We start from the raw sequence: 9,625 nt of genomic DNA, 5'->3' as shown, positions 1-9,625 counted from the left end.
AAAAAATTATGCTTAGGTTCAGAACAAATGTCTTGAAAGACTCAGTTGTGTTTAAGTTTTAAAAAATAAATAGAAAAAGTTAGTCGTGTGGCCATGCCCAGACCACTCAAATGCCAGGAAAACTGACATAGCTAGTTGCTATCTAGTATGCTTTTCCTACTGCTCTGCGTATACAGAGCAGAAGGAGTATGACAAATTTAGATAATAATCAGTGAATTTTAAGCTACTCTGGTGGGTTCAATAATGGGTCCCCAAAAGTGTTTATATCATACTTCCCAGAATCTTACAAATATATTACTTTATATATATGACGAAAGGGACTTTGAAGATATTTTTAAGTTAACATGGGGAGATTATTTTGGATTATCCAATAGCCCAGTGTAATCACAATGGTCCCAAAAAAAGAAACCAGGAAGATCAAATTTGGTAAGAGGTAACATGATCACAGAAGCAGAGATTGGAGCGATGTGGCCATAAGCCAAGAAATGCTGGCAGCCTCTGGAGGCTGGACCAGACAAGGAATCGATTCTCCTTTAGAGCCCTTAAGACCAAGAAGCTCAGCTGACACCTTGATTTTAACCCCATACCACCCATTTTGAACTCCTGACCTCTAGAACTGTAAGAGAATGCATTTGTGTTGAAATGTCTCTTCATGGGGGAGCCTGGGTGCTCAGTCAGTTAAGTGGCTGATTCTTGATTTCAGCTCAAGTCATGATCTCAGGGTCCTGGGAAGGAGCCCCACGGTGGGCTCCCCACTCAGCAGGAAGTCTGTCTGAGATAGTGTCTCTCCCCCTCTTTCTCCCCCTCCACTCTACTCTCATTGACATATGCTCTTTCTCTCACTAAAATAAATAAATCTTTAAAATGTTTTTAAAAAAGAAATGTCTATTCATGCTCTTTCCCATTCTTCTATTGATTTGTTTGTATTTTTTATACTTATGTATTGGAGTCTCCTGCACATTAAGACTATGGACAGTAATACAGTTTGCAAATATCATTACAATTTTTTTCCTCTTTAGTTCGCTGAGATTTTTAAATAGACAATTTTTCTTAATTTTATAAGATTAAATCTGTTATCAAACCTTTCTTTGTGACATGCTTAGAAAATGTTACTCCAAGGTCTCATGTTCATTTCTACCTATTTCCCCCCAAAATTTGACAACTTTACTTAGCTAAGTTTCTAAGGATATAGGATTGAATCAGGCACAGATCCTATCTTCAAGGAATACACAGTTTAATGGTGAGACACATCAAGTAGAAACAGCAAGAGGTTTTAGGGGCAATAACAGGGATAAATATTTACAATGATTTATTGAGCACTTACTGTATGCCTCTCACTAAACTAAGTACTTTATAATCATCTCAGAGGCAGTGAGGGATGGATGTACATTCTTGTTTGTTCTCATTTCACCCCACTTCACATCTGGTTTGTGATCTTCACTGCCAGTTCTATGAACCAACAATGACTTCAGGCCCAGATGCAGAGGCAATAGGCTTCCACTTCTTCCATAACACCTACAAACCATGTAAAAGAGAATCCCCGTCATAAATCCCATATTCCACATCACTCATAGTGGTTCTGTTTCTCTGCTAGAGCAGTAACCATACAATATGTTTGAAAGTTAATAACAAATATGGATTAGTCAGAGCTTCTGGGGAAAGAGGAGGAAGAATGGATTGGCTGTAACTCACCAAGATCTTCAGTGTTATTTATATAATAAACATAAGTTTCTTCATAATTTATTTGTTATAATAAATTGTAAAATTTTGTCTTGTACTAAATTATAAAATTGTGTATTATTTTTAAATTACAAAATTATGAATTTGTTAAGCTGGTGGCTAAGTATGCAATGATTGAATGAACACATGTGTGATGTGAGCATGTTAGTACTCAATCTCTCTTCTTTTTAATGTATTCATCTGTAAAGTAATAAGATTAAATCATATTTTTATACCTTTTAGGCATAAAAATTCTTGAGTTCCATCAGTACAATCTGTTAATTTTTAACATATCAGGGAAATTAAGTACCTGTTTCCAAATATTTGAAGGCCATCAAGAAAGTTGATGATCTATTCTAACCTATGTGGTTTTTAAGAGCAATGGGTTTTATTCAACAGAAGAAATAATTTCCCACAAATTAAAATTGCCCACCAAGGGAAAAAGATGACTTTAGAATCAATGTGTTCTCTCCTCCTGGAACAATCTAGGCAAAGGACAATTATTTATCATGAGGGCTACTGAGGAACTTACCCTCTTGGGAGAGTGACCAAGCTGAATGGCCTCTAACAACTCCTTGAACTTCAATTGGCTATGCTTTTTATATAAATATTTTCCACGTAAACTATTAGCTTAGATGATTACAAAAGAATAGTCCAGTTCCAGTTTTTTTCAATTATGACAGATATAGCATTACAGTTTGTTATAGTTGATCAGGGCATTAGCAATTTCGTGCTTGTTAATTTGAACATGTAGCCAGGAATAAATAGCACACAGTATATGTAATACAATCTTGAAAGTGTTTTATTGGAACAATTCTTAGACCTCATACAAGGAAATGAAAAAATAAGAAATGTAAATGAACGTGATGTCAGACTGATGAAGCAAATCTCTAGAGATCTTTAGAAGTTAGAATGGATTTTAAAATTCATTATGATTGAATTATAAAATAAATGAAAACCAGCAGGGTTAAATATGAGGTTGCTGAGAGCATAAAAAGGAAGTTCTTTGAATATCCACAACAGGGAGCAAGCAAGTTCAGGTTCACCTCTAGAGCAAGGAGGAATTTTCTTCCAGGTTCTTCTTCTTCAGTGTTAACTCTGTGTGAGGTACTGTACTAGTCACGTAAAATACAAAGACCAAGAAAACACAGTATCAAACATTTATAAGCTCATGCTTTCAAGGGAGTGGCAGGCATATACACTAAGTGCACATAATAGTAATAATACAGTAAAAACTAAAAGCAACTGAGCACTTATCACATGCCAAATACTTTTCTAAGCACTTTACAATATTAACTTATTCCATTCTCACACAAACCATGAGTTAAGTACTATTACAATACTTGTTTTATGGATACTCAAAGGGGGGGGGGATAGATAGGTTAATAAGCTTACTCAGGTCACACTACTTATAAATGGAAGAGCCAGGATTCAGATCTAAATCATTCTAGATCCAAAGCCTGTGCTCCTGACAATACATCTTATTCCCTCCTTAACATGATGCTTTTTTGGGGGGGTAAGAAGTCTAGAGATGGGGACACCTGGGTGGCTCAGCGGTTGAGCATTTGCCTTTGGCTCAAGGTGTGGTCCTATGGTCCCGGGATTGAGTCCCACATCAGACTCCCTGCATGGAGCCTGATTCTCTCTCTGCCTCTGTCTCTGCCTCTCTCTCTGTGTGTCTCTCATGAATAAATAAATAAAATCTTAAAAAAAAAAAAAAAAAGAAGTCTAGAGATGACTACTTTAAAGATCTCTATGGTTATTCTTATTGTTGTTATAACAATTGGTTGTGAATGGCCCTGAAAATAGAGACCTCTAGTAGTGGAAATAAGTAGACAGGGACATTCCATACAATTCAGCAGAGATTAAGACATACACATGTATGTACTGGATAGTTCAGGCCCCAAGAAACTTATCAATGGCAAAATTCAGGCCCATAACTCATTTCAATTTTATACTGCAAATACTAACTGAATGCCAAAACTGTACCAAACATTGCTTGAGTGAAGGATAAAAATAAGAGAATTTTCTTGACTTTAAGAAGCTTAAACTCTAATAGGTAAAATTAACCAAGTACACAAATAATCATAGTATAGAGCAGGTTGTGGTAAGTGCCATTAAAAGGGTACAAAGTATTGAAAAAGTTTTCATTCAGCGTAAGGATCAGAAAAATCTTCCTGGAGGAAGTGACATCTTGAAATCTCTTGAGTACTAGGTAGGATCTTGAGAGGAGAGAAGGAATAAAGTGTTAAAGGCATTCTGACAAAGGAAACAGTAGAGTAAAAAAAATAGAGTGGAAACCCAAGACGTGTTCTTAGTAATGAATTAATCATGCTGATTGGTTGGAGGAAGTTGAAGATATGGATGAAAAAGTGGGTCACTGCAAAATGACTGTCAGGGAGATAAAACTCAGAAATTTCGTGATAAAAGGTCTCATTTACTGAGGACAAGTCACATTTAGGCCCATGCTAGTCTATCATTTTTCTAGCATTTGTATTTAATCAACTTTCTCTCTTTCTTTCCCTCTCTCTCTCCTTTCTTCCTTTCTTCTCCTCCTCCCTTCCTTCATTCCTTCCTCTTTCTCTTTCTTTCTTCCTTTCTTTCTTTCTTTCTTTCTTTCTTTCTTTCTTTCTTTCTTCCTTTCGTCTCCCTCCCTCTTTCCCTTTCTTTCAAGAGCCTGAAGTGTCTAGCTAATAAGACTGCTGAATACTTCAATTGGAATCTTGTATGATTACAATGATTCTCTATTTTTTCTGTAGAACATACATAAAAATATCTCTCTGATCACAGATTATGACAAGACTTGAAAATGTACATGCACATGATGTGTAAAATGTTAAAATATGTACATAACTAAAAATAGAATGTCATCCTAGAATTTGATTATTCATTTAAAAAAATCTTTACTGCATAAGAAGCTCTGAGAATTCTTTATATATATATATACATATATATATGTATATATATATATGTATATATATATATACTTTTTATTGGAGTTTGATTTGCCAACATACCATGTAACACCCAGTGCTCATCCTGTCAGGTGCCTCCCTCAGTGCCTGTCACCCGGTCACCCCATTCCCCCGCCCACCTCCCCTTCCACGAATACCTACCATTTGCTTCGACATGGATGAAACTGGAGTGTATTATGCTGAGTGAAGTAAGTCAATCAGAGAAGGACAATCATTATATGGTTTCAGTCATATAGGGATATAAAAAAAATAGTGAAAGGGATTATAGGGAAAGGAGAGAAAACGAGTGGAAAAATTAGAGAGGATGACAAAACATGAGAGACTGCTAACTCTGGGAAGCTCTGAGAATTCTGAGGCATCTAAATCAAAATCCATGTCTTCTAGGTGCTTACCAAGTCTGGGGTAAATAGATAAGAAACAGTTGTTAAAAATACCAAAAGATATAATGGAGAGTTGTGAGGGTGGTGAGGATGGTGGAGGAAAGGCTACCTGCCTGGGTGATCTGTGAGCAGAAAAGAAATATGCTGGGTGTCCACAAAGGGAGATGAGTTTTTTGCAAAAGTAACAACATGTGTGAAAACACAAGGAGGGAGGCTTAGCTTAATTTGAAGAACCACAAAAAGTAACAGGAGCATAGGATACAGGAAGGGAAGTGGTAGGAATGTGACTATAGGGGGGAAAATGGAGTCAACCGGTAAAAAGTCTCAGCTGGCAAGTAGAAAGCATTTAGCTTGTGCTTGAGGCCATTGAAAGCCAGAAGAAGAAAGGACTCATTTGACTTCAGTTTTTAGGCAGATAACTGTGCTAGCAACATGGAAGATAAGTTAAACTGGGGAAGAAATGTTAGAAAGTCAAGTTAGATTATTGGGATAGTCCACATCATAGATGACAATGTCTAGGATTTTGAAATGCGAATCAACAAATATTTATTTCAAAATAATCCAGTAGAGTGCTAAAGATTCAGTATTAACTGCACCTTTCAAGAAAATGAATGGAGAGCTTTGAACTAAGATGTGGGAAGTAGGGAATCAAGGTGAGTATTCTGGGCTGAGGCAGCAGGGAAATGCTTGAAATTTCTAGAGTGGGAAAATGCCCATCTATGCGTATCACCTACCAAGAGAGGGAAAACAGAAAGAAGGATAATTTGAGGGTGAGGTGATAGGTTTAGCTCTGTATCTGTGCTTGCCAAATTTTTATTACACAACAGACAAACACTTAAAATTAATTAAACTGACTGGCATGACTAATCATCAGGGTAGACAATCCTTTTGTAGTCTTCAAACACCTCTATCACCCCTAAAGTATTATCTGACCTTTGGAAGAACACATTTCAGTGGTAGCAACTCAAGATTTCATCTTATTGCAAAATTTCTCAATCAAGTGCCAACTAACCTCACTTTTTCCCCACTTTACACTAAAGATTCTACTTATCTAGTTTTCTTTTTCTCTGAGAATTCAATGTTCTTCAGTTAACTTTATGGCCCTTCCTTGCTTGCCCTTCAGTGTAGGCATTGTAATAATGTAAGCATAAGAAGAGGAGAACTATAAGTAGTAAGACTGTAGATATAAAGAAAAAGATAGGTCAAGTGATTTCTAAGGTAAATTCAATTTGCCTTGGGAACCAATGGGAAATATTGGAAAATGTGAAGGGAACAATCTATTGTGCTTTCAAGGTTTCTAACTTAGATGAGTATGTTGGTAGTAGAATCATTCAACCAAATAAGGATTAATGTAGAAGCAACTTTGGACTGGGAAGAAAAAAACACTTAGTTTTAGTTGAGGTCACAATGACCTTGAGATATTTATGGGGCACCACAGTATCTAAGAGACAGAAATATAAACAAATAAAACAGAAATTGAGAAATATAAATTGGGACAATTTGGATGGCACCAGGAATCAATTGGCTTGGATCAAATCAACCAAGGAGAGTCTAACAGTGAGATGTCTGCGATGCAGATCCTGAGAAATACAATAATTGACAAAGTTGCTGCAAAAATAGGTATCTGAGAAGATTAAGAAGGGCACAGAGATGGAGGAGGGAAATAGGTATTAAAAAGCTAAGGGAAAAGAAGAGTTTCAAGAAGGAAAGAAAAGCAAACATGGTCTGATGCTTTGAAGCATCCATCAATAAAGACTGAAAAGGATTGTTGAGTTTTAGAAGTTCCAGGTTTTCCAATGGTTTTTGAGAAGACAGCTGCAGAGGAACAGCAAAGTGAGGTTAGTTGGGGCTAGGAGAAAACTGCAGGTAATAAATTGCAACCTCAAGTAGAAAGGATTTTTTCAATAATTTTGGTTAAGAAAGGAGGTAAGGAGAGAACTGGAATAGGCCAAAAAATGAATAAGGATTCCTTTTCCAGAAGAATAACAGAAACGCTGCTTGGAAGTCAGAATGCTTTCATCCCGTTTTTTCCTTTACTTTAGGGTCTATTTGTAAAGTGCTCTTTTTGTGCATATGAAGAAATTTCTGAAGATTTCTGTAATATTTACCTAAGAGTCAATGGTCATCATTGCAATTAATGTAAATTAATATAAAATATGCTCTCACTGATGTCCACATGATTGAACTGGAATCCTAAAATTACGTTTATTTTTATTTAGTCAGTATTTACTCATCTATATGAAATTTCTGTATTGTTAAATTAAATATCCAGAAACACAATAATAACCAAAAGTAACATTTTTTTGAGTATTTACAATATGCCAGGTACTGTTCTAGGATATTTATTTAATTTACCTCTTCTCCCGAGAATCCATGAGGGAGGTCTGGTTTTTTATCTCCATTTCATAGAAGCACACAGGCAGGCTCCCTTCCCAACATTGTGCTCTTAGTAAGTCACAGATCTGAGTTCACACCCAGCAGCACCAGAGCCCTTGCTTCTAACCATCATACCATCTTGCATCTTGGTCATAAATTTTAAGTATCATTGCATATAAAGAGACATCTCTGGCGATACTTTCTTGTTCTCTGACTTCTGTCTTCATTAACTTTCAGGAGCTTATTTCTCCCTCCTGAATTCAACTTGAACAATAAAAAAGGATAGCTAAGTCATTCGTGTAATTATACTAGTATTCAGACAAATTTAAACTTGGATATGTTTATCCCTCTGTTTAAGAAGGTTCCTTAGCTACTCCAGCTCAGTCTCCAGCTGGGAAGTGAGGAAGGATCCAATTGGCATGAAAAGGTCATGGCCATTAGGCCATTGGGCAGGGTATGTAATTGGGAGATTTTAAAATGATTTCTGATTGTCAGAGTTAGTACTGAGGTCCAGGGGGAAAACAAAATTTATTTCACATGAACACCATTCAGGACATTTATACAAAAAAACACTATGAAGAACAAAACTCTTCCTTTGGACTTGAAATCCAAATGTTGAGAATGTTTCAATAATACAAATAAAACAAAGGGGGAGCTACTTCTCTCCCAGCTCATATTAAATGGATGGGTCATAGTTTGTAGCATGATTGCACACATATTTTTCCAATTTCCCTATTATGAGCTACACAGCTAGCAGCACAAAATAATATAAAGTTGAAAAATAAATGAAAAAACATGAAGCCAAAATTCTCCAGTGGAACTGAGACAATACACACAAAAAACTGATGTATGGACATTATGATAAGAGAGGGATTTAATGGCTTTCTAAGCTTCCCATAATTCTCAGTGTATACTGTGCAAAGAAATATGGGTATTCCTATCATCATCCATAGATACACTACTTCAAGTAATTTGTAAACCTGACATCAAATTAGCAATCAACAAGATCTAATCTAAATACATATTAGTTTCCTCACTGAGCACTTAGAAACTGGTAAATAAAGAAAAACATTTAATGCTTTTAAGTCATAGAACAATGTATCTGCTTGGCATGACATCTCACTAAAATTTTTGGAGACAAAGCTAAATGCACTAATTAGGAAAAGAGAAATAATACTTGTTATGAGCCTTTAGGTATTGTAATGTACATTAGGAGTTTTACATGTGCTATCTCAGTATTACTCAGTACATCTTTCTCTCTGAAAGTTTCTGTTATCACTCCCAATTTGAAATCCAAACAAACAGTTGAGGCTCAGAGTTAAATAACTAGTCCAAGCTCACTGAGCTAGCAAGTAGCAGAGCTGAGATTGGAACCCAGTTCGGTCTGATTCCAAAATTCCTTCCTCTTCAAATGTTCCCTCTGTGAGTAATAAAAACCATGGTCTCTCAAAATTTGGATATAATGGAAATGTAGAAATTAAATAATGGATTTAAGTAGCAAAAAATTGAACTCAGCTTTATAATAAGTGGACAATAAAAAATTTCAGTAATGTTCTTGTTTTACACGAAAAGGTGAAATAAGCCATAAAATAAAAACTAATCTGTGTGTAGGAATATCTTTACTCAGTGATAGGCCCTGAGAACCACAGCATAATTATTAAAAGAATCACTAATTTTTGAACGACCATATTGTCCTAGAGTTTGATTTATACTGGAAAAAAATTAAGATATGGGCTATTTAATGACATAACATCCATTGATTATTATACTAATGGAATTTTTAGATAAAGATTATTAGAAGAATATTCTATTTCTGTCAGTATATATTTGATAGAAAGTAGGCAGATTGCATTTTCAATAAAAATTATGTATATGTTGCAAGTAACAAAATCACAACTTAAACTAGTTTAAACAATAAACTAAATGCATTAGCTCACATATTGCAAAAGATAAGAAATACAACTAGTTTCAGGCAGGATTGAATCCAGGGGCTCAAAAAAAAATATCCAGAACTTCACTCTTAACCTTATCTCTGTTCTGTTCTTTGCTTGACCCTCAGGCTCTCCTTGAGGACTCTCTCAGCCATACTTCTAGCAGCATAAATACAGACCTCATGACCTCATCTTTTATTATTGTGGGGACAAGTGATGCTCTCTTCTCAAAGTTTCCACAAAG

The sequence above is a fragment of the Vulpes vulpes genome, chromosome 13 (assembly GCF_048418805.1).
Source record: "Vulpes vulpes isolate BD-2025 chromosome 13, VulVul3, whole genome shotgun sequence".
Classification (NCBI taxonomy): domain Eukaryota; kingdom Metazoa; phylum Chordata; class Mammalia; order Carnivora; family Canidae; genus Vulpes; species Vulpes vulpes.
Note: the sequence above shows the minus strand (reverse complement) of the source record.